General features: G+C 50.6%; 1 protein-coding gene across 4 annotated transcripts in view; it reads left to right on the top strand.

The window, feature by feature from the left end:
* The window catches only part of FKBP8 (FKBP prolyl isomerase 8), a 1,109,098-nt gene that overhangs the window by 589,398 nt on the left and 495,135 nt on the right, over positions 1 to 24,565 (top strand). The window lies entirely within an intron of this gene.

The raw sequence follows: 24,565 nt of genomic DNA, 5'->3' as shown, positions 1-24,565 counted from the left end.
TTATAGATAGTGTCAGAAGCTGTTAATCCAGCAGGAATCTGTACCAGTGAATTACAACAAGAAAACATTACCCCTGCGGATATTGAGGAGTATTAGCACCCGTGGAGGGGGAGCCAGCCAATCGGATGGCTAGGAACACAGGCTTGAACCAATGGTTTAAGTCCGCGTTCCAAGCCGCCTGACGGCCGGCTCACCTCTGCTTGCATCTTCCCCGCCAACCTGGGTCCCATTTTTATTTTTTGTATTTTTTTACCCCTCACCATTTACCTTATTGCGGCAGTGGCCGGTGCCGCATCTGCCCCTTCCCTTGGCCCCCCGCAAGTCACCATGGAAAGGGAAGAGGGTCTCCTTACGGAGCCCTGCCTTCGCTTTCCATGATGACCATCTTGGAAAAGGATTTTTCTTCCTACAGCTGGATACCGCATGCCTCCCGTTGTAGGAAGGCCATTTTTTTTTTTTTTGCGGGGTGCTAATGGCCTTCATCCTCCGTTCCAGTGGCTGGAACGGTGGATAATGGCCTGGAGCCTTAGTTATTCACCCTCGCTTCTCTCAGGCTGATAATTTGGACTGCTGGGCTGTTATCCCACGTGCCAGCCCCTGGAACAGGGGATGAACGCCACATTACGGGTCATATATCAGCAGTGGAATTTGAGCACATACATTTAAAACAGAGTATATACTTGCAATGATAATCTCAGTTGATACAAGATTTTATTGTCAAAGGGTTTTGGTCTAAAATGTGGATTATCCTCCAGATAACATTTTTACTGAGGATATTATACCTAGCATAGAGTGAATACTAGATCAATGGTTATACCACAACCCTGATGGATGTGACTTGAATGATTAATGTTTTTCAGGGAAAAAAATCAGATTGAATGCAGTCAAAATAATTTGATTAAAAATGTGCCTGGATTTAGTGTGATGATGCCTGCCGAAGAAGAATTCAAACATTATCCCGCCAATTGGTTGTAGTTTATTATGGCATATGACCTTGTGCAACTAATTCAACTGCCGGATACTGTTGACTTTTTGCCTTATTCTTGGTTTAACAGAGATCAACATTCTTAGAATGATTATGTAATGGTTCCGAAGAGGATGCATGAGCACATTTGTCAATTTAAGCAGATTCATACTTGCTTGAGTGATCATGTGATAATTCAATGTGCTTATTTGTACAAGAATAGAAGAGGTTACACCAGACTTAATAGAGAATACTGTATTCATTTCTCAGGTAATCAAGTTATTTGTTCAGAACAAAACAGTCTTGCTTTTTTTCATGCTTCAGGATTTCTTGATTTTAAAAAATATGAAGGGAGTACTATGCTATGATAGACATGGCTTCTGAAACAACTGGAAAAATGCAGAAAAAATTCAGCTATAAAAAGGTTGCATCAGAATAAATGTGGCTATTGTGGTGCGAAAGAAACCACTAAAGGCTGACATCAAGGAAATTCTGCAGTTGCCTAGGACTAGTTTAGAAATACGCAAAACGATAATTCAATTGAAAACAAGATATACACATTGGATTATAAACTATAAAGGTTCTACGATTACTAATCAATGCCAGATTATGTTTAAAGCACTTTGTTCCACAGATTGTAAGAAATTCTGGGCCATAGTAAACAAAACTCTAAACCTTATAATGTCACTAAAGAAATTAATCTTATTTCTGAGTTAATGTGGACCAAATATATACAGGAGATATATTTTAAGCGGACTTGTAGTCCTGAGATTAATGTGAACTATGAAATCGGTTCCAAAAACACTGAATTGATATCCCCATAGAGGACATTGAAGGAGTCGTAATGAAAAGTAAACCCTCCAGAGCCCCTGGTCTAGATGCCCTTGCTATTATATTAAGAAGGATCCTAAGTGATGGGCTCTTATTATATATAAAACCTTTAATATTATGATTACTGGATGCATTCCTTCTAGTTGCAGAAAATTCATTTGCAATTCCTATATTAAAAAAAGGTCCCTGTGAAAATTCAGAAAACTTTTGCCATATTGAAAACTGGATTTAGGAAGGGTGTCGGCACTTTAGTCAATTTGTGGATCTTAACATAGATTATTAGATTATTAGAAAAACAATAACTAGGGGCGCAGCAATATATAGCATTCGTGGATTATGCATTTGTATTTGGTACTGTAAATCGTCAACTTCTGTGGGAGAAGTTGAGCTTCTGGGGACTAGATACCCCTGTTTTATACTTAATTAGGTTGCTCTAGAAGGTCGTCTTAGTACTGTAATCCATATGAACCATGGATTGAAACAAGGCTGCACCCTGTCACCAGTTCACTGCCAACTAGAACAAAGACTTAAATAAATAATTGTACGAATGTTACCCCTCGAGTGGGCCCTCAATCTATAGGATGGCTGACGTACGCGGATGATAATGTCCTATTGGGGCTTCAAAGGAGTCTTACTGCATTGCATGGGCATGCCTAAAGGAATGATCTGGTAATCAATTACAAGAAAAACAACATCATAATGATCAATGCTGGTAAAAGTGAGGATACTCATTTTCTATGGAAGGTACGTAATGAGCAAATTAAATTTGTCAAATATATGTATTTGGGTGATAGTATTATGATCTCTTGTAACTGAGGTTATGTGCAAGGCTCATAAGGAAATTTGGTGTGGTTAAAAATGTTTTTAAAGTGGTTGAAGAATCATTTTGACAAAGACCCTCTGTTCGTTCTACTGAATTCAGAAATTGTTCTGGGTTTATGCGAAGATGGTTTTCCATAATTGAACTGGAAGAGAAAGAAACTTTGTTGAACAATCCTGAACTGTTGGAACATTTTGTTGCAAAAGAACTGCATTGGAACTTTAATACAAGACAGGATTTCCCTATTCTATTACAACTGTTAAACCAAATCCTGCTTGAATGTGGGGAAGGGGAATTCACACAGATTATAAGGAGAGGCAGTTGTCTTATGGTGTATCACACTGTTATATGTGGCAATTCAAAAGCAACCAACATATGACCTTGTTGAGTTCATGTTTATATAAGTGTGAGGGACAAAAACCTTTTGTTAGTGTTTTCCTTAGATTATTTTATATAGGAGAAATCCTCGTCAGGGAGGGGATAGGGAGGTGTTTATTCAATCTTCAAAGTTAAATAAATTGTGTCGTTTGAAAAACCTTCACAAAGTTATCCTCACGTTTCAACCCCCTCACAGTAGGCCACAGGTTGTGTGTGCATTCCTGAGTGCAGCTTGCTGAAGCCCAAACTTCCAGCAGGTGGGGGGTGGGGAGTTGAGGGCTTTGTTTTCACATGCATCCCTTTCACAGGATTATAACTGTATGACTGTGTGGCCTGCAACCCTGGTGGCAGAGAAATATCTAAAGATAAACCATGTCTGGTTGACATGGATCATGAGATTACACAGCTGCAATCCTTTGATGTTATTAAGTTACCAGCCTGGTGGGCAAGTGACCCTTGTACGACAGAGTAGGTGTCTTGGCTGGGATTCACCAAGGCACAATCTAGGCGTTGTCCACAAAGCCCTCCTGTAGCGATTCCTGAGTTGGCAGCTCCTTCACAGCAGGAAATCTCAATAGGGGATTAATTGTGAACTAGTGTTTCCAAGGCAGTCTACCAAGATGCAGTGGCCACCCCTCAACAGTTTGCCGATTGCCAGTGGCTTTTTGAAATGGGCAGACTGAGGAAGTGGGCTGAGTAAGTGAAACGCTAGAGAGAGCTATAGTCCAAGGAAGGGTTCTAGCATCTTGGATCTGGCTGGGGCTCCCCAAACCTCCTGCCCCTACCCACTCCCTGAAGCTAGACCTCTTTCGGTAGGACATCACAGGGAAAAGGTAATGTGCCACCTCAGCCCTGATTCTAGCCCTTGAAGAAGGCTAGAAGGGAACCAATGTCCTGTGGCATGTTGCCTCTACAAGGGTGATCTGAAGAGTCTGGAATGAAACTTGGAAACAAGTTGGCCATGATTTTGGTTAAAGACTTTTATTGAAAATAAAAGGGGTTGGGAAAATGCCTCTCTGAACCGGCTCTAAGTGAAATTTACCTACCTATAACCAAAACTAATGATCTGTCGGTCTCAGAATGTCCAAAACAAAAACTCTCCCCCAAAGATCTATTCTGACACTCGCACTAAAACTAAACTCGAAGTTGAAACAGGAAATCTCTTTAACCTTGGGAGGTTTAGAAAAGTGTTAACAAAAGAGTGTGCAGTAGCGCTTTTGAGCGGTCTTATGCGCGGCATGGGATTGCCATAATAAAATATCTGACCCAAATAACCGGACAGACTCAAAGATTATGGCAAAATACTACTTTATCAGCTCAATAAAGTAGGGAAACCTGTCGAACAACAAATCGTAGTCCACACACTGTTACATTTCAGGTTCACAAAGCCTTTGTACCTAGACATGCGTCCGCTATGACATCCTATGTGGTAAATAAAACCTATCGGACAAAGGGGTTGGTTAGGAGAACATATCTACTTATAGGTTCTATAAGTGTTAGTAATATCATTAGCTGCCCCTCACCTGGCAGGCAAACCTCGAACTTCCCTCTGACTATATATAATTCAGATTATAGCAGCATAACAGCAGTGGATTGTCTTCTGCACATTTTGTATGATCATCTTTGCATAAGCCTTCATGATAGGTTGGCATCCTCTCCCATCTTTGGACATTTGGCTTGTTAGCAGCACGTAAGCAACAAGAAACCCAAGTGCAGGAAAAAAACATCAGACTACTAACCCCTTGCCCAATCTACCTTCTTATCAGCCAAGCCTTCAGCCATGGCTTCTCCTTTGTATGTGACCTCGCTGGAACTTTAAGGGGGGTTAAGGTATATTGTTAGCTTCTCCTGAAGCTTATGAATAGGCCTTGTTTTCTGGTCTTCTGGTGTGAAAAGACCATGATTTTATCCATTTCACCTTCTGTTTAGTGCTATTTGATTCAATTATCCTGGGTGTCATGGCTCTCTTTGGCCTCTGGAGAATTGGTTGCTCTATCTCATATATGCTTTTCTGCATCTTCAGTTGTCAATACTTGGCATTCACAAATGCTTGTTCATTTACTTAATCTACGAGAAATATATCCTGTGTACATTGATTATCCTCGTTGACTCACTTGCAGTTATTTTTGCTGTGGCATCCTTGATCTCTGGCCAACAGCTATTCTTTGTTCATGTACAAATGTATATTTCCAGCATCTGTCAGCTCTGCAGCCCTGATCTCGCTCCTTGAGCTCTTCGCTATCATTCAGAGCCGACATTCATCTTTTCAACATAGCCGCTTTACCCTTGTTATATTTTCTACTGCAGCAAGCTTCTATGTGGCGCATCTACCTTGTGTTCCTGTGTATATACATTTACTACTGACCTGGTTACTTATCTTTGTATATATGTTTTCTTCTCACTCGTATACATGTTAACTTTGTTTCTTCATTCTTTAAGTATTCTCAAATCTTTGCTGTGTGTCATTGCATCTTCTCCTTACGACTTCACTTTGCAACTGACAGATTTTCTTTACAGCTCTTCGATATTCAGGTTAGTCTGCAAATCTCCTGCTAGCACCTCAGTGCGAGGGTACAGTCAGTACGCTTGTCTGAGTGCATAACGTCTCTCATACACTGTGCTGTATTGGAATGATACCTGGTGTCATTAAGTGTCTTCCTGTCTTCATCTAGTATGACAGAGTTGAGGGGGCGGGTTTTATCAATGACATACATTTAATAATAATAATAATTAATACATGGCTCCAACAAAAATGTCCTTCAAGGATAAGGGTCCTTGCTCCAGAGGGTGGTTCCCTTCCTCTGGATTCCTTTGTTCTCTGAAGTTTCAAATACAACAGTTACTTGTGCCTTTCTTGGCCCACAACAGTATTGATGTACAGACGTGTCTGACTTTGCAATTATGTCTCCTTTGAACTCCTGGTTCACACAGCCCTTTTTTCTAGACCTGATGTTCCTTTCAGGACCTCTTCGTTTTAACCAACAGTTATTTTCCCAGTCCTGATATTTCTACGCAGGACTTCTTTATTACACACAGGTTTAGTTGCCTGATACTTTCTTCTACCAGTATTTCTGGTTTTCACACACTTGTGATTGCCTGGTATAAACTCCTGCCAGGGCTTCTTGAATTCACACAGGCTCGCTGCTCTTCCCCAAAGGTGCACACACACTTTGTTTGTAAATATCTCTTCCGGATAGATTATCCAGTCCTGGTTTCTCCTTTGTCCGCACAAATTATATTCATCTACTTGTAAGGGTTTTGTTAGCAACTTAATTACCCTTTTAATATTAAGTTAATTAATTCTTTGTATCTCGTCTGCTTGCTGTTCATTTACTTGCATTCGGTATTGCTGCCAATATGCTCGGGGGTCCCAACTCCCTCTGGGTGGACTCACCGGCTCTGTTTGGCATTCCTGGATTCTCCTGCAGTCGATCGAAGAATATTTTGTATGCTTTCTTCTGGTGAACACTTCCTCTTGGTTTCTTCAACTCTCATGGCTTCCTCTTCACACGTCTGCTTTATTCCAGGCTCCGATAAGTAAAGCGCTGCTCTACGTCGCCTGTGAACGTCCGGGAGTCTCTCACCGGCTCCTGACATTACTGCAGCGTGTTCTTCTTGCACAGCAGCCTCTTCCTTCTTGGCTGGTAATTGCCCTTCGGTTTCTTCAACCTCACAGAGGCGCAGCTTTCTCCTACCAGCAGCAGACTTTGATTCCCTGCTTCACTTGCCTTTTAAACCTCCTGGGCACAGAAGCTACCACTACATCGCTCACTGGGCTTGTGGCCTGCCTCGCTCTGCATTGCTCGATTCCTCTTCCTCATGCCAGTGTTGTGGTCATTCTTCGAAAGGAAGTCCAGTTTGGGGATTTGATTTGGAAAACATAAAGAACATTTTCAGTAGTCTTAAATGCTGAATGTGTCTTGGTGGAAATGCTAAGTGGAGTTGGAGAGGGTAATCTCCCTATTCTTCATGGGAGAAGGAGTGGGTGTATAACAATAGGCCATGAGGATATTATATATGGAGGTTTTTTACTTTTTTCATGTGCAGAACATACAGTAGCAAACTTCTGAAACTGAGTGAGGTCCCATGTCGCTGCCTGTTTAATGGTTGGGGTAATTAACCAGTGTTTAAATTGTCCATATTTAAACCCATCCGATTCCCTGAGATTCAGGCTCTTTTTGCATGTCTCAGACGGGAGCACCTCTTGATCCTCCACCATTTCCCCAATTTTTGTGCACCCCGCCGACTCCCAATTCCTATAAGCACCCTTTTCCATACCCAGAGGGAATTCTGGGTTCCCAAACATGGGCGTGAAGGGGCCCGGCACTGTTGTCACTGCGCCGCTCTGTGCAAGTTCGTCCCACACATCCAGCGGAGCCCTCATGACCGCGCTTACTGGCAGGTTTGGATGTCTATACTGGCCCCCCTTCCACAGCAGCTCCCTCAGTGGTGTTCTAGCCACCACTCTATCCTGCTCAGGCAAGACCTTCTGTTGCTCCTCCCCTATCCATTCTTTCAGAATCCACAGCTGGGCCGCCTGAGAATACCTGTAAAAGTGCGGGAGAGCCAAACCCCCATTCATTATACCCTTTTTGCTTTCTTTTTCCATATGAATGAGGTTATAGCCTTTGCGAGCACCCTGAAGAAGGACCTGGGGATCTTTACCGGGATAGCTTGAAAATAATACAGCAGTTTCAAGCCAACAGACATCTTTATCGAGGAAACTCGCCCCCACCATGAGATCGCCAGCGGGTTCCACCTCTCCAAGCCCCTCTTGATTATCCCCAACAAGTCTGGGAAGTCCCACCCCCCCCATACAGTTGGTCTACCCTGCTCGTAACAGTTATTCCTAAATATTTGATCCCCTTATCTGCAATCCTTAGTCCAAGAGATGCGGCCACCCTCTTCAGTTCCCCCAAGTTCCCTGCCGGTGGAAGAATTTCTGATTTATACCTGTTTATCCTTACTCCCGCAATCACCCCAAAGGTCTCCAGCTCCCTTACCACCACTGGGAGAGTGCAAGCCGAGTCCGCAATGGTCATCAGCAGGTCGTCCACATACGCAACCACCATATGTTGCTTACCTGCCATTTCCATCCCCTCAATCGTCCCGGACTCCCTGAGCCTGATTTAGTAGTGGCTCCAGGAATATAGCGTATAGTAAGGGAGAGAGGGGGGCATCCTTGCTTAGTACCCCTGGTTAGCTCCACTCTACCCGTGACCTCGTCGTTAATGCCTATCCTAATCGAGGGGGAATTGTAATTTGCCCTAATCATCATGTTCAGGAATTTGTCCCCAAACCCCATCCATACCAGAGTTCTAAAGAGCATTGACCATTCCACCCAGTCAAATGCCTTTTCGGCATCAACCGCTAGCAGACTTTCGAGGGGTTGCTTAATACCAACTTTCTCCACCAGGTGCAATATGCGCCTCAAGTTGTTGTGAGTTTGCCTAACTGGTATAAATCCTGACTGATCTTTATTAATCAGGTTGGGGAGTAGCAGGGATAACCTAGAAGCAAGAATCTTTGTGTAGATTTTCGCGTCCTGATTTATCAAGGCAATTGGGCGGTAAGATCCTGGGTGTTACGGGTCTTTTCCCACTTTAATGAAGACCAGGATCTTCGTTTCATTCATAGTTGGGGTCACATTTCCCTCCTCTCTAAAGGAGTTGTACAGTTTTGTCAGGAATGGGACCAAATCCTCTGCATACTTTTTATTAAACGCTGTGGTGAAACCATCTAGCCCCAGCGCGTTAAGCGTCTGGAGCACCTTAATTGCTATCCTTACTTCTTCCTCCCTGATGTCCCCATCCAGCTCTTCCCTGTCCTCTTCTGTTATATCCGGCAATGTGAGAGAGTTAAGATGGCTAGCTTGATCGTTCCCGCTCGGGTAACCTGTGGCATACAAGTCTCAGTAGAAGGTTCTGAACTCCTTCCCCATCTCAGTCGTACGGGTAAGCCTCTCCCTGCTTGTTGCGTATTTCCCTGATCGTTAACTTCTGTTGCTTGGCGTGCAATTGCCTCATTAAGAGTTTATCAGCCCCGTTGGCTTTCGTATAATACCAGTGCCTAAGATGTAGGAGGCTCATCTCTGCATTTTTAGTAAGTAACGCGTCCAACTGCCCCAGCACATGTCTCAGAGCCCTCTTCAAAGATAGTGTGGGTTTATTTAAGCTTTCAGCTTGGCTTGGATATCTGCCAGTGTTATGTCCAGTTCCCTTATCCATGCATACCTCTGTTTGTCCTTGGTCACCTTCATGGCTATGAACTGTCCTCTGATGACAGCCTTTAGGGCCTCCCATACCATTCCAAACTTTACCTCCCCCGTGTCATTGAATGCTAAAAATTCTTGTATCTTCCCCCATAGCGGGATCTTGGAGAACCATGTGCGGGAGCTTCCACCCCCATAGTCACTTATTACAGCTAGGAGTCCTCACATCTAGCCACAGTGGGGCGTGATCTGATAGCAAGATCATCCCTATATCCATTCCTTGAACTTTCCCCATAAGTCCTGCTGAGACACAAAAATAATCTATTCTCGACATCGAATTGTACACATGTGTGTAGTGGGTATATCCTCTCTGCTGATCAATGAGCATTCGCCACATGTCTCCAATCGCCAAGTGGTCCATCAATTGGTGGAGATGTTTTGAGGGAACCCCCTGGCCCTGAACTCCTCCCGAGCTCCTATCTATTGCTGGGTGCCACGCCATGTTCAGATCTCCCCCCACAATTATTTCACCCCACCCCCGCAAATCCCTCCAGTTTCCCCAATGTCTCCCTCCGGAAGCCATCTTGCCCCGTATTCGGTGCATAAATAGAAGCTAACGTGAGGCGGAGCCCGTCTATCGTGGTGTTTGCAAATATGTATCTACCCATCTTGTCCATTACTGTCCCATGGAGGTGGACGTTCCTACTTTTGTGGACCGCAATCAGGACTGCTACCTTTTTTTTCTGGTGCGTTGGACTGACCTATCAAGTTGTATCCCTTTTTATGCGCAGCTTATCCTTATCACACTGCCCAACTTGGGTCTCTTGCAGCATTATAATATCTCCTCTCTCCCGTCTCAGTATTCCCTCCACGTTCTTCCTATTTACGGGGGTATTTAACCCCCTGACATTAAATGTTAGGAGTCTCAGTTTACCCATATGCCCCGCTTCCTGGTGAATATTGCCTCTCGCTCCCAGCTGACTCAGACCTACCCTCTGGCCCCCCACATCCACCCCCCCCAACCGTGACCTCCACAACATTTTATAACTCCCCCTTCTTCCCCCCCTCCCCGCAAACCTCCCCAAACAACCAAAAACTGACCCATGGAGGGTCCAGGGAACTAAAGCTGCTAGGGCGTGCTGCCCGTCGCTCCTGACCCTTTTCATACTCGGGTGAAACTTTGCAGGGAATCCTAAACCCCGCATTTACCTCAGTCTTCCTTGGATTCCGTCTCTGTGGCCCTCCACCGGGCCGCCGACCTCGTCCAATGAGCTGCCATTGTCCGCTCCTTTTCCAGACTTGTTCCCTACTCCCCAACTCCTGCCCTCCACGATTTCTCTCAGGAGTCGGCAGCAGGCGCCGCATCCCGCCTCCCTCACTTTTTTCTTATTCTGTACCAATTTCCATCCCGACAAGTTCATACAGCGTTCGTCACTTGACCGCTGGGAGTTCTCCAAACTAATTTCCTCCTGGAGTCCCATGACCTGCAGACCTTCCTCACATGTTATGACCCTTCTCTGCCTCCCGTCCCATGTAAAAAGGAAGCCAAAGGGAAAAGTCCATCTATACCTTATCTCTTGCATTCAGATACTTGACCACCGGTGCCATTCGTCTCCTTTTCTGCAACGTTACCAAGGCGAGATCCTGATATAGTTGGATCTCCACCCCATTCATCTGAATGTGGTCTATGCCCGCGCCATCCTCAAGATCCTTTCTTTTTGGGGGTACAAAGAGAGGTTAACCAGCACATCTCTGGGGCGCTCACCCGGCTCGCCGGTCCTCCTCGCCCCCACCCCTTGGATCCCGTCTATTCCAACGTCTTCCTCCCCTTCGGCAGCCAGAATGTCTCTGAAGACCTCTTGGACGGCAGATTTGAGATCTTTATCCTGCACAGACTCAACCATATTTTTATTATGGATATTCGACCTTCGAGAGTGGTTCTCCAGATCCTCGCACTGCAATTCCAGGTTGTGGGTTAGGCTGACAGTTGTTCTTGTAGTTCTCCATTTTGTTGTGCTTCCTCTTCTACATTCTGGACTATCCTCTCCCGCTCTTCCAAGTTAGACAAATCTACACAGAGTTGCTGTAATGCTTGCTTCATGTCCTGTCTCAGCGTCCCAAATAGGTCCTGCACCGTGGTCATGAATTTATCCTGTGGTTCCTTGAACCATTTATGCAAGTTTTCCTTCAAGGCTTTTGCTTCACGTAGAAGAGTCTGCGCTACCTGTAACTCCTCCTGACCTTTCACACTTGGATTTGCCATGTTCTCTGAGGCCCCCATTTGAACCAATTTAGTCCTGCCTGGTAGAGGGAGTTTGCAGTTGGGGTGCCCCTCCTTTCCCCTGTGCCTCAGACATTCTGCGTGTGATGGGGCAAGCTTTGAGCAGCAGGTTTTCTACCGCCTTCCGTTCGCTGCAGTTCCTTGTACTGTCACCCCTTTCTCTGGAATTCCCTAGGGTGGTTGTGTGTTCCTGTTGTGGCTGGTTAGTCCACTTCACTCCCCCACCTCCCTGTTATGCTCTTATTGTTACCTCTCCGATGCGAGAGTAACTACCGCCAGACCCTGAAAGTGATGTTAGGGCTGCACTCCACGACTTCCTCCGCCCCACCGCTGTTGATCCTAGGCTGAGGTCTTATGTGGTGGGGGGCCGGGTCACCGCCACTGCAGCATAATGGACAGGATGGGAGATGCTCCTTGCTCCAGGGGACACAGTAAGCCCCCCCCCCGCCCCCTCACCTCCCTTGACTTACTCTTCGGCTCTCGCGGCCACCTGCTGCCAATGTGGGGGATTGTCCATATCTGCCTTCTGTCCTGCAGTAGATGTCATGCTGTGTGCCTGCTAGGGGTCCTCTAGGTCGCCACTTCTCAGGATTCCGAGGTGCTTGGCCAGCTCCCGTTAGGTGGCCGGAAATACCTCCTGCCCCCGGTTTTGTGGCGCCGTTAGATCCGGGGGTCCTCCAGCCTCTCCTCACCTTCCTTGATTGACTGTGAGGGACCGCGGGTAAGTCTGTTGTCGCCTCGCTGCCCCGGGCCACGGCTCCTGCAGCGCCCCAATCACTGCCAGCCAGGAGGCTTGCACGCACTGTCCATGCTGAGTGTCCCCCGCGGCCTCTGTGCCTTTCCCTCTCCCAGGCGCTTGTGCCTGGTCACATTGTGGGCTCTGCCTGAGCCCCCGCTGGTCCTGGCGACTCCTCAGCCCTGTTTTTCTGGAGGTTGCCGGAGCGCGGCCACTGCTACTCCGCAGCCCGATCCTCGACTCTGGAGCCGAAGTGGAGGGCTTCTTCCCTTCCCCGGCTGCCTGGGTATCCCGGCCCCTCAGGCGGTGCTGCTCCCGCTGTCTCTGCAGCCTTGTCTCATGTTGCGGTGTCTGTGGGGGAGGTGCACTCGCTCCGTACCGAGCTCCGGTCGAGCAATGTAGCGGCCTCCTGTCCCCCACGCAGCCATCCCTGCAAGGTGTCGTGTCTCGGAGAGGGGAAAAAATGTGCTTCCACCAGCCCAAAGCCTTCATTTTTTACCTTATTGTGGCAGCCCGGCGGAAAAGGCACCCGAACACGTCGCTACGCCGCGGCCGACATCTTGGAATCCGATATGGAGTTATTTTCAAGAGAAAAATGAGGGATACCATGCTTCGCCCATTGATGCCCAGGAGGATGTCCCTGCCCCCCCCCTCCAATGTGATCCTCCCTCATATCGCCACCCCCACCCAGGATCAGATGGCGTTTGCCGTCCCCTGGCCACATGGGAATAGGTCACCACTGGAAAATCAGTGATGACTTCATCAGTGAGGAAACCCTCCCCTTAGTGATTTCATCTTAGGACCCATGACAAGAGGAGGATTCCCTGGAACCTGGTAGGGGATATAGTCTACTCTCTGCCGGAGAGGTGAAGATTGGTGACTTCCAAGCCAGAGACGAGCACCAGCCCTCAATCATCCCAGATGAACATTTGAGGTGATGCTGATGTGGACCAATAACTATCTGCTGCCTGCGTGAGAGGAGGAGGTGGAGGAAGAGTAGAGGAAGGTCTTGAGGAGTTTCCAGAACTTGAGGTGCTCAGGCTCAAGACAGAGAAGCAGGGAAGCTATTCCAGAGGGAGGCACCTGCATAGGATAAAGATCTACCCCCCAAATCTCTGTGAAGCAGCTCACCGGCAGAGAGTTGGAGGACGAGCAGAGGACTCTAGAGGGAGAGTATTTAGGAAGAGTTTTTTATATAGTGTGGGCCCCGCCCCAGAAAGCCTTGTGGATTATGCAGAGGGTCTTAAACTTGATCCTTGCAGCCATGGGGAGCCAGTTGAGGGATTTCAGCGCCACAGAAATGTGGTCTCTGGGCTTGAGGCCAAGGATACATCTTGCGGTTCTGTTCTGGATGAGTTGTAGAGGACGGATAGTAGAAGTAGGAAGATTAAGAGGCTGCTGCAATAGTGCAGCCTAGAGAGAACCACGCCTCTCAAAGGGGTTCGCCTCTCGGGGAATGTGTAGAGTACCTCTGAGGTGCAGTTGGTAGTGGGACTGTTTGGAGATATCTGAGATGTGAGAAGAGAAGGAGAGAGGAGTCGAAGATGACCCCTCGATTTTTGCCTCATTGTTAGGTGAGAGCGCAGGGCCAAGGGAGGCCGGCCAGTGGGAAAGCAGGAGCAGGGGTCCCAATGAGGACGAACTGGCATTCCGGCAGAGATCGTTAGCAGCACACCAAGACTGAATTGCAGATAGACCGTCCGGGATGAGCGAGGAGGAGCCCAGAGTAGCCTTAAAGAGAACTGCATGTCATCCGCATAACATTGAAAGTTAGAGTTAAAGTTAGAGATCCTGTGGGCCAAGGGGGCTATGTAGATATTGGAGATAGGTTAGATCCCTGGGGAACACCGCAAGTAGAGAGAGTGATACAGGAGAGATAGGACCCAAGTGCCACATGGGAGTGTTGGTTAGATAGAAAGGAGGTATGCCACGCCAGATCTGTGATGCCCAGGGTTTCTCAGAGACGAGTGATCTGGATGTTGTGGTTTACTGTATCGAAAGCAGAAGAGAGGTCGAGATGAATGAGGACAGACTGAGAGTTGAAGTCTAGATTTGAGAGCGGGTCGTCACGGGTGTTCAGAAGAGCAGTTTCTGTGTCTCTGGATGCTCTACAGCCAGACTGACGGTCATGGAGGCAACCAACAGATTCAGTGTGGAGGATAAGTTGAGTGATAGACAGCTTCTCCAGGAGTTTTTTCAGGAAGGGTGTGATGGAGATCGGGCGATAGTTTGCCGGAATAGACTGGTTGGCAGACGTTTTTTTTTAGCAGAGGGTGCACAAGAGTGCTTGAGAGGGGAAAACTCCAGTGGCGAAGGAGAGGTTGCAATAGAGGATGCGGCTGCAGTGGGGTTTGCCAGTTCCTTGCAGACTTGCAGAAGTTTGGCCGTATTAGATACCTTGGAGATGTGGGCTTGAATGTAGACTCTTTTCTTGCAGAAGATGCAGAGTCTGTATTGCCTTTGAAGAAGGCGGCAGGCCAGTTTGTCAGAGGGTGCACCTGAAGACCCCCGTTTCTGTTCCGCTGCCCTGCACTTGCGCTTAAGGACAGCCAGATCGGAGTCATACCAAGAGTTGCACTTTTTGGTAGGCTTCAGTCAGATCCTCATGACGGGGGCAAGAATGTCAAGAGTGCTGGAGATATAGCTCTACTATAAAAATAATCCACAGCGCAATAGTGTCTGCACTTTTTTCTGCATACTGTTTTATACATAGATGGGTTTTAGTGTTTCAGCCTCCGGACGATTGCAACAAAAGTGGATTTTTTTTTTTAAATAGCATTTTATAAAGGTATAACAATTGGATTTAGGAGAGCGAGCATTAGGATTTACCAGTTCTCGAACACTTCTCTGTTATATTTTCACTGTCCTTAAACCATGTTTCAGTAAGAGCAAGAACGTCAAGGTCCAAGAGTTCATGGAGATGGCAGAAGTCAGAGGAGTGCTTGACAGCAGAGCAAGAGTTTAGTGTGGCAACATGGAGCAGATTGGCACTTTTGAAGGACTTACATATTTATGGGACAGAGGTCCCACCCCCCCCCCCTTAAGCGGCAGGAGTTCCCTCGAGATAGGAGGCGGTAAGGATGGCCAGGGAGCCAGTGTGGGAGGGGCCACAGGAGGCAAGGGAGCTCCAGATGCAGTGGCTGGCTAGGGCAGCAGGGTGGAAGAGGCTGACGAGGATGTCCGTGTAGTGCGCGTAGGCAAGGGAGCCTCTACAGTTGAAAGCGACAAGGGGGAGCTATGAGGAGGTGGTGAGGTTGGTAGGAGGCAAGGTAGCCAAGGTGGGCATAGTTGGCAAGGGAGCCTGGGCGGCGGTAGAAGCAGGTGGTAAGGCAGCCCATGAGGAGGAAACTTGATAAGGTGAGGAAAACGCCTATCAAAAAGTAAGAGGTTAGGTTGAGGCCCTTGTACCAGGATGGTACCATTTTGATAGACATTTAGGATGGCCCTGTAGGTAGAAGAGGAGGCAAGAAGGGCCTCTGAGTGGGTACCACCATTTATGTGTGGGGAAGAGTAAGGAAAGAGCAGAGCAGCCATATGGAGAGGTCATAGGTCGGGAGAAGGAATGACCAAGGATATCAGTCTCTGGTGGAAACGATAGGAAGGTCTGGGTCGGAGGCCAATATGTCTTCCTTGAGTTTCCGCCTGCCAGACTTAGTGAGAGGTGAAGGATAGGAGATGGAGAAGCAGTTAGAGAAGATGGTGAAGATAGCGCCATAGTGACGGGCACAGAGTGTGATACACTTAACCAAGCAGAGCAGTTGAGGTACATGGGCGGAGGCAGGCAGGGAGGCAGCAAGCACACAGGGAGACGCACAGGATAAGAAAGAAATAATTGGAAATGAAGAGAGCAGAGGGGGGGTAACAAGTCGGCACAGTCGCATGAAAACACAGGATGTGCATACACCTAAAAATGATTTTGGAAACAGCAGCAAGCAAATGCAGCAGGAGACACGGCTAACTCCTTTGTTGTTCCACCGGTATAGAAGCACAACAGTACAGGGGTGTAGGCAGTGGAAGTGGAAGCCCAGGAAGGAAGAAAGTGTTATGGCCTGGTGCTTGAAAACTGTGGTGCATGCTGAGATAGATTAGGGAGATTCATACAGGCACAGAGTCCAGAGGAAGCTGCATGCAATAGAGCAACAGTTCACACTTAAGGGATAGCTGTGGGGTGGGGGGGTCCCATAGCCCAAGGCAGCCTGAACGAGGTACCCAGCCTCAAGATGCATATTGATGGTTGGAGAAAAAGTAGAGGGTCCCACAACGCCCAGTCAGGCCCGGATAGGCACAGACAGGAGCCTTAGTGGGGCTGTGGGTAGTGGGCTGGCCATGCCTGCCGGCTTTGCGATGGGCCCAAAGGATGATGTGCTAAGCCAATCCTAGGCCCTCTGTATTGATAAACCAGGCACTCCAGTGCTCTTGATGAAGGCAGCCTTCTTTGAGTGACCAAACACAGGAAAAAACAGCAGGGGCACACGCTTGCCACCTCAAAATGCAGTCCTTAACTTCAAACACAATTTTTCTTTCAGCATCAGAAACCTTCGTATAGAAGGAAGAGTAAAAAAATCCTTTAAAACACATTTTTTATGGCGAACGCTCCGCTCGATCCAGACAGCCCAGGAGGGTTTACCTTATTAGGCAGACGGGGCTACATTCGGTGATTGGTCTCTGGATGACTCATGGTGGGTGGGGGGAGGCAGGGTGCCCCCTTCTCCAAAGCCGCCTTCTCAAGGAGTAGGCATGAAGAGAGTGAAAGTACTAGGCTACCTTTCTGAAGTGGAAGTCCAGAACTGAGAACTAATCTTGGCTCTGGAGATCCTGGACTGAGCCTCCCAGAACCTTTGAATCCAGAGGCAGGCCAGAATCTCAGTTTTTACCTCCATACGCTTTGAGCTGCCATAGTACCTGCATTTTGCACACTTAATACACACTTAATGCTTTGAGCGGCTGACCTTTTACTAACATCTTTGAGTCGTTGTGACGCTGCCTCGACCCACAGAAGCCAATTGCTTGACTTGACTCACCAGCTGGCTCTAATCGATGGAATGTGGAATCGCCATGCCTTGTATTCAGATTCAATCTAGTGAAAGTCAACTTCTCCAGCATGGGGTCTGGCATGGATTCACATGCTCATGAATATTCCCCGTCGTCAGGCTGGGAATCCTCGGTAAAGAAAAAACCAGTATCAGTTTCGTTTCTGATCTGTCTTTCGTAGTAATAACCAATCACTGGTCTCTGCGTCATACTGACCACAGCCAATGACTGCCCTCTACCTAAGCACCGCCTCTGGCAGCCATCTTCAGATTTTTACCGCACGTTCATGTGTTGGGATCCTCGTGCTATTGTTCTCGAGCGTTAGTGCTATTTTTCGCGCTTTTTTCACAAAAAACTTCGATTCTTTCGGTCAAAAGAGCCTCAAGCTCCACCGATCCTACATCCGATCAACGGGGACCCGTGTCGGATTCATCTGTGCCCCTCAAGGGTGAAGATTTCGTCGAGCTACACTTCGGAGGAATCCAGAAGCTTCTCAGGCCCGGTCTCGGAGATGGCCCAGGAGAAGGGAAGCTCGACGCCCGGAAAGCTGTTCAGGGTCTGCCCTGGATGCCAGCTGCAGAACGTCTTCAAGGAGGACGAACACTCTTTCTGCCTTTACTGCCTTCATGAGGACAAGACGCACGTGGAGAAGGACTGTGCGTTTTGCGGCAACATGTCGGAACGGACCATGAAGGACCGCCATCAACGTCTCGCCAACTGGCTGGAGGGTAAGAGCCCGTCTGGCGAGAAGAAGAAGAAATCCGAGCGGTCTTCTAAGACCTTTGAGGGCGCCCCGGCGACGGGGGCCCAACATAAGGCCAAGCACCGCGAGTCCGCTGGCACCGGGAGCGCCGAACGGTCGGGCTCTACGGGCGCCAGGCAGGGCGCACCCTCCCCGGCACCATCAACCACGAGCCAACGCTCTGGGTCGGGTAAGAGGAAGGCCGAGCACCCGGCGAAGCTCCTGGAGAGGCCCCGGTCGAGCTCTAAGGCAGAGGAGGAGCGTGGCAGTGCCCCCTCCCTCAAGGATAAGGCAGTGAGCGCACCTAAGGTGGTGAAGGCCTTGATCCATCCGACCAAGCCCTCTATCGAAACGGTCGCGGCGGCCCTGGCTCAGCCTGTGGTGGCTGCACCAGTGGTGGCGACCTCAGGGCCCAGAATCTCCCTGCCTCCTCGGAGGGAGTCTTCCTTTGTGCCCATCGATAGGACCCCCGTGAAACCCTCCGTGGGGAAGAAGGGGGGGCAGGGCGTCGTCGGAGATTCGGCCTCAACCTCAGAAGAGGAGCTGATCGAGGTCTTAAGCCACGGCCTAGGCGTGGAAGAAGGCCAGCCCGTCGGAATGGACCCCGACGCAGGTGACGACGACGACATCGTCGAGGATACCGACGGGGCCCCTGCTCGCCCGTCGGATTCCCCTCTGCCAGCGCCGCAAGACAACTCGGCGGCCATTTTGTTGGCCATACAGTCCTTATGCTCCGAGATAAGGACGAGGCTACCGTTACCGACGGAGGAACCTCTCCCGTCGGGGGATCCAGAACCGGGACCTTCTGGTGTTCCCCCTACCAAGAAAAGAAGGATCCATCCACCACCTCCTTTTCAACCGTCGCGCCCCTTCCAGCCCTCCTCCCCGTCCACCCGAGGGGATGATACGGGGACTGACACGGCAGCGACGGGTACGGACGACGAGGCATACGACGAGGATTTTCCGTTGTCGCCTCCCACCAGGGCTTCTCCGCCCGACGAGATCGGATCTTTCCACTCCATGATCTCCAGGGCTTCCGAGCTTTTCCAACTCTGCCCTGAGGAGAAGAAAAAGGAAGGCTTCCTTTATCAGCGGCGCGAGGCCAAGAGGAAGACGGTCCTCTCAGTGCCTCTGTTGGACGACATTTGGGATGAGGGCCTTTCCCTCCTCAAGAACCCTTCCACAACGCCAGCTAGAAGAGACCGGTACGAGAAAAAGTACCGGGTCCCGGACACGGCCCCCCTGTGCCTCCGGGCGCAGCCTACCCCGGACTCCGTCGTCTCCGCGGCAGCCAGGAAGAAAGCGGGGGGGGGGTGCGGCCTCCACATCGACTTCCCCGCCGGACGGCGAGGGAAAGAAATTGGATGCTATGGGACGTAGAGTCATCTCGTCGGCAGCGACGACGATTAAAGCGGCCAACGCCTTGGCTATCGTGGCCCGCTATGACAGGGAGCTCTGGTACAAGATAGCTCCCCTGCTGGATTTTCTGCCAGACGACAAGAGGGCGGAGGCCCTTGAGATCCTGCAGGAAGGTGAGGTGGCCTCGGACCACGCCATCACCGTGGCGACGGACATCGCCGACACCGGGTTCCGCCAGCTGGGCAACGGCGTTTGCCTTCGACGTCGTGGATGGCTCAAAGCTACGGATTTCCGGCAGGACGTCCAGACCAGAGTCCTGGACATGCCCTTCGACGGGAACAACCTGTTTGGGAAGACAGTGGACGATTCCCTTCAGGCCATCAAGGCGGATACTGAGACGGCCCGGGCCCTTGGAGTCCTGCAACGACGGACGCCCTTTCGGAGCGGCGGAGGCAAGGGCGCCTCCAAAGGTTCCGGCGGCGGTTTCGCTTCCTACCGTCAAGCGGCTCGCTCGTCGTCGCAAGAGGCCTACAGAGGACGAGGCAAGTCTAGCGGACCCCGCCGTCGTCGCCAAGGAGGTCAAGGCGGCAAGGCCGCGTCCAAGCAGGATTGAACCGGCCGTGGGGTCGGGCCCCCACCGAAGCACCCCGGTGGGAGGCCGGCTGGCGGGCTTCGTCAGCGTGTGGGAGTCCATCTCCACCGACCGTTGGGTGCTGGACGCCCTGGCCCGGGGCCACACGCTCGAGTTTCAAAGAAGGTGCCCGCGCGTCCCCCCCGTGGCCAGGAAAGAACTTCACGTCCCTCAACTTCTCCTGGAGGTAAAGGCGATGCTCAGAAAGGGCGCCATCGAACTCGTCCCAAAGAGGCTTCGGGGCTCCGGAGTCTACTCGAGATACTTCCTCGTGAAGAAGAAGACGGGAGGATGGCGCCCCATCCTAGACCTGCGACGTCTGAACAAGTTCATCAAGGCGCAGAAGTTCCGGATGGTCACCCTCCAGCACGTCCTGGGTCAGCTGGAGGAAGGAGACTTCCTATCGTCGTTGGATTTGGAGGATGCCTACTTCCACATTCCCATCCTAAAGGGGCACCGCAAATTCCTCAGATTCGTGGTCCAAGGGCGTCATTACCAGTTCAAAGCCCTTCCCTTCGGACTACGGTCGGCACCCAGGGTATTCACCAAGTGCCTTGCACCGGTGGCGGCGCAGCTGCGCCGCGAGGGGATTCACGTCTACCCCTACCTGGACGACTGGCTCATCCGCGCCAAGACGGGGGAGCTCGCCGTGGTCCACACGGCAAGGACCGTCCAACTCCTCACGGACCTGGGATTCTCCGTGAACTACGCCAAATCCCACCTGGTGCCCGCGCAAGTCGCACTGTTTCTGGGAGCCAGGCTCGACACAGTGTCCCTTCTGGCCTCCCCGTCGGAGGAGAGGACCAGGACCATCTTGGGCAAGGTGCAACGGATGTTGGTGGCCGACGCGGCCAAAGTGAGGTCCATCAAGTCCCTCCTCGGGATGATGTCTTCCTGCATCTACCTCATTCCCATGTGCAGGCTCCGGATGCGCCCGTTGCAAGAATTCCTGGATGCGCGCTGGATCCAGACGACGGGCAGCTTCGAGGAAAGGATCAAGCTCGACGAGAGTTTCCGACGAGCGATACGGTGGTGGGGCACCCGCGCGCATCTGACGGCGGGCATGGACTTCCAGACCCCAGCCCACCAGGAGACTGTGACCACGGATGCCTCCCTGGAAGGGTGGGGAGCGCACACCGAAAATCTGCACGCAAGGGGACTCTGGCTCCCGACGGAGAAGTCCCTGCATATCAACGTCCTGGAGCTCCGTGCAGTGTTTTGGGCCCTCAGGTCCTTCCTTCCGTCCCTCAAGGGCAAGGTGGTGAGGATCTTCACCGACAACACCACCACCATGTTTTACATCAGGAAACAGGGCGGAACCAGGTCCCCAGCGCTGTCCAAGGAGGCGCAGGACCTGTGGCATTGGGCCGTTGCCCAAGGGATTTTTCTGGTGCCGTTTCATCTGGCAGGGATAAAAAACACCATCGCCGACTCACTCAGCAGGGAGCTGCGCTCGTGCCACGAGTGGGAACTACGGCAGGATCTGGTGGATCGCCTCTTCCGACGGTGGGGCACACCCCAGATCGACCTGTTCGCGACGGCGACGAACACCAAGTGCCGGAGGTTCGCCAGCAGGTTTCCCCAGACGAGGAGCATGGGCGATGCTTTCTCGTTCCCCTGGGAGGGCCTGTTCCTCTACGCGTTCCCTCCCTTGCCTCTGCTAATCCGGCTCGTCAACCAGCTCAAGAGGTCACGGTGCAGGATGATCCTCGTCGCACCTGCGTGGCCGAGGCAGATATGGTTCCCGGACCTTCTGGACTTGTCAGCGTCCCCGCCGATCAAGCTGCCGGCGGACGCGGATCTACTCTCCAGGGAAGGAGGCGCCATCCTCCACCACGACCCGAAGTCGCTGAACTTGCAGGCCTGGCTCCTGCAGCGCTAGAGTTTGGAGGATACGACATACCGGCCGATTGCAGAGAGGTTCTTGCAAAGGCCAGGGCGTCCTCGACTCTTAAATGCTACGGACACAAATGGAAGAGGTTCTCTGTCTGGTGCCACGCACAGAAGATTAACCCTCTACGGATTACGGCCCCCCAAGTACTGCCGTACCTGCTGACGCTGGCCAAAGCTGGTCTGGCACACGCGTCCATCAAGATTCATCTTGCTGCGATCTCCCGATACACCAGAACCACGGGGCGGACGTCCTTGTGGTCTCATCGTCTGGTGAAAGAGTTCATGAAGGGACTGTTCAGATCGTTCCCGCCGGTGAAGGCTCCGGCCCCGGCGTGGGAGCTCAACGTGGTGCTGACCAAGCTCATGGGACCTCCGTTCGAGCCTCTGCACTCGGCCCCGTTGAAGTTTCTATCGTGGAAAACAGCTTTCTTGTGGCCATCACCTCCGCACGACGAGTGGGAGAGATCCAGGCCCTTTCCTGCAAGGCCCCGTACTTGACTTTCCACGACACGAGGGTAGTGCTCAGGACGCACCCCTCCTTCATGCCCAAGGTACCGTCGGACTTCCATCTCAACGAACCCTTGGTGTTACCTGTGTTCTTCCCGTCGCCTTCGTCGCCGGCTGAGAGGACTTTGCACTCGCTGGATGTAGCTAGAGCGCTGAAGTTCTACGTGGACCGCACGAAGGGTTTTCGGAAGACGTCACAACTCTTTGTGAACTTTGGACCTGTCAATCAGGGGAAGGCTCTCTCGAAGGCTTCCATTTCCAGATGGCTCTCCGGCTGTATCATGTACTGTCATCGGTTGGCAAACCGACCGCTGCCTGGCCGTCCGAGAGCCCATTCCACCAGAGCGATCGCAGCTACCACAGCGTTCCTTTCTGGTGTGCCCCTGCTGGACATATGCAGGGCTGCTACGTGGAGGTCGACGCACACCTTCACAAAGTTCTACTGCGTCGATCGGGATTCCAGGGAGGAGTCCAGGGTCGGCCAAGCAGTGCTGCGCAACCTGTTCGCCTGAGGTGAGCCTGGTGAGGAGGTAAGATGCTTAATGTTGAGTTTGATGTAATGCTTAATGTTGAGCCTTTGCCACCTCCCGTGGTTGTGCATGTGTGTACTGCTATGTATTCTTTATTCATGAGCATGTGAATCCATGCCAGACCCCATGCTGGAGAAGGAACAAGTTACTTACCTGTAACTGTTGTTCTCCAGCATGGGTCTGGCATGGATTCACATGCGAACCCTCCCGCCTACCCCTCTGCGGCTCTTCACTTGGTCATACTGCCACTTCACGTGCTTCCAAATCTGAAGATGGCTGCCAGAGGCGGTGCTTAGGTAGAGGGCAGTCATTGGCTGTGGTCAGTATGACGCAGAGACCAGTGATTGGTTATTACTACGAAAGACAGATCAGAAACGAAACTGATACTGGTTTTTTCTTTACCGAGGATTCCCAGCCTGACGACGGGGAATATTCAAGAGCATGTGAATCCATGCCAGACCCATGCTGGAGAACAACAGTTACAGGTAAGTAACTTGTTCCTTATCGGCTGCCTCTGTGTTGGTTTAACCACTGGAAGTCATTGTCTCGACCTGTATAGGCACCTTTTCGATCCATTGGAGCGGGTCCAGTCCATCGTCTCAACAGCGGCTCACAATTAGAAAGACCACCACACAATCTTGATGTGCAGCATAGTGTCTTGAAGCTTGGCTCAGTGCTGTGGATGCACAGAAGTTATAATGGTATTTGTGGAGGCACAATAATCACCCTGGATTGCCCTGGTGACTTTTAAGGACCCCCACTCTGGACCTTTCCTAAAGACATTTTTTCGAGGGGGATCGGGTCCTCCGACGTATTCCATATCTATGACAGTAATCACCAGAGCTGTGCTGCTTTGGAAAATCTTTCGGCTCCTGTGTCAATAACGTCGATACGCCGTCCTCGAGGACCTCCTCTGACGCCGACGCCACCATATGTTATAAGTACGTGTTCGCTTCGGTGATCTCGGCGCACCTCGTCTCTTTGGAGTTTGTTCTTTTGTTTCTTCGAACCTGTTTGTTTTGTGAAGTATTCTCGGGATGTCTTCCTCTTCTTCCACCCTGCGTCCGGGCTTCAAGAAGTGTGGGGACTGCGGGTCCAAGATGTCGGTGACGGACTCGCACAACGCCTGCCTCTGGTGCCTCGGGGAGGCCCACGACACGGATGATTGTGTCGACTGCCAGTCGCTTGCGTCCAATACCTTGCGGGAACGTAAGAAGAAGCTGTCGGTCGGTAAGGTGTCCAAGCCCCGGAAGGCGAGGTCCGCTGGGCTTTCGACGGACGATTCGAGGGGGGACTCTCCGCATCGTAGTCGTAAGTCTAGGGGGTCTCGCTCCTGGAGTAGGTCCTGCCACTCTTCTGCCTCTTCGAGGCACTCCTGGAAGCGCCGTCATCGGTCTCCTTACCCGTTCTCATCCGAGGACTCCGCCCTTCGGCGGGTTTCTTATCCCACCAAGCGTTCCTCTCCGGAGGAATGGGCTTCCTTTGGGAAGAAAATGTTGGCGATTCTTAAATCGCAGGGCTCCGGTCTGTCCGCGCCTCCGAGAGGGGTCGGTCATGGCCGTACTGAAGACACCGCTCGTACGCCTTCGGGCTCGGGTGGTCGGCACGATTCGCGGGAGAGGTCCCGCTCGGACAAGGGGAATCGTTCCAG

This window comes from Ambystoma mexicanum, chromosome 1p (genome assembly GCF_040938575.1).
Source record: "Ambystoma mexicanum isolate Mex_15411 chromosome 1p, UKY_AmexF1_1, whole genome shotgun sequence".
Classification (NCBI taxonomy): Eukaryota; Metazoa; Chordata; class Amphibia; order Caudata; family Ambystomatidae; genus Ambystoma; species Ambystoma mexicanum.
The sequence above is the reverse complement of the archived record's forward strand: the minus strand, read 5'-3'. Positions and strand labels throughout refer to the sequence as shown.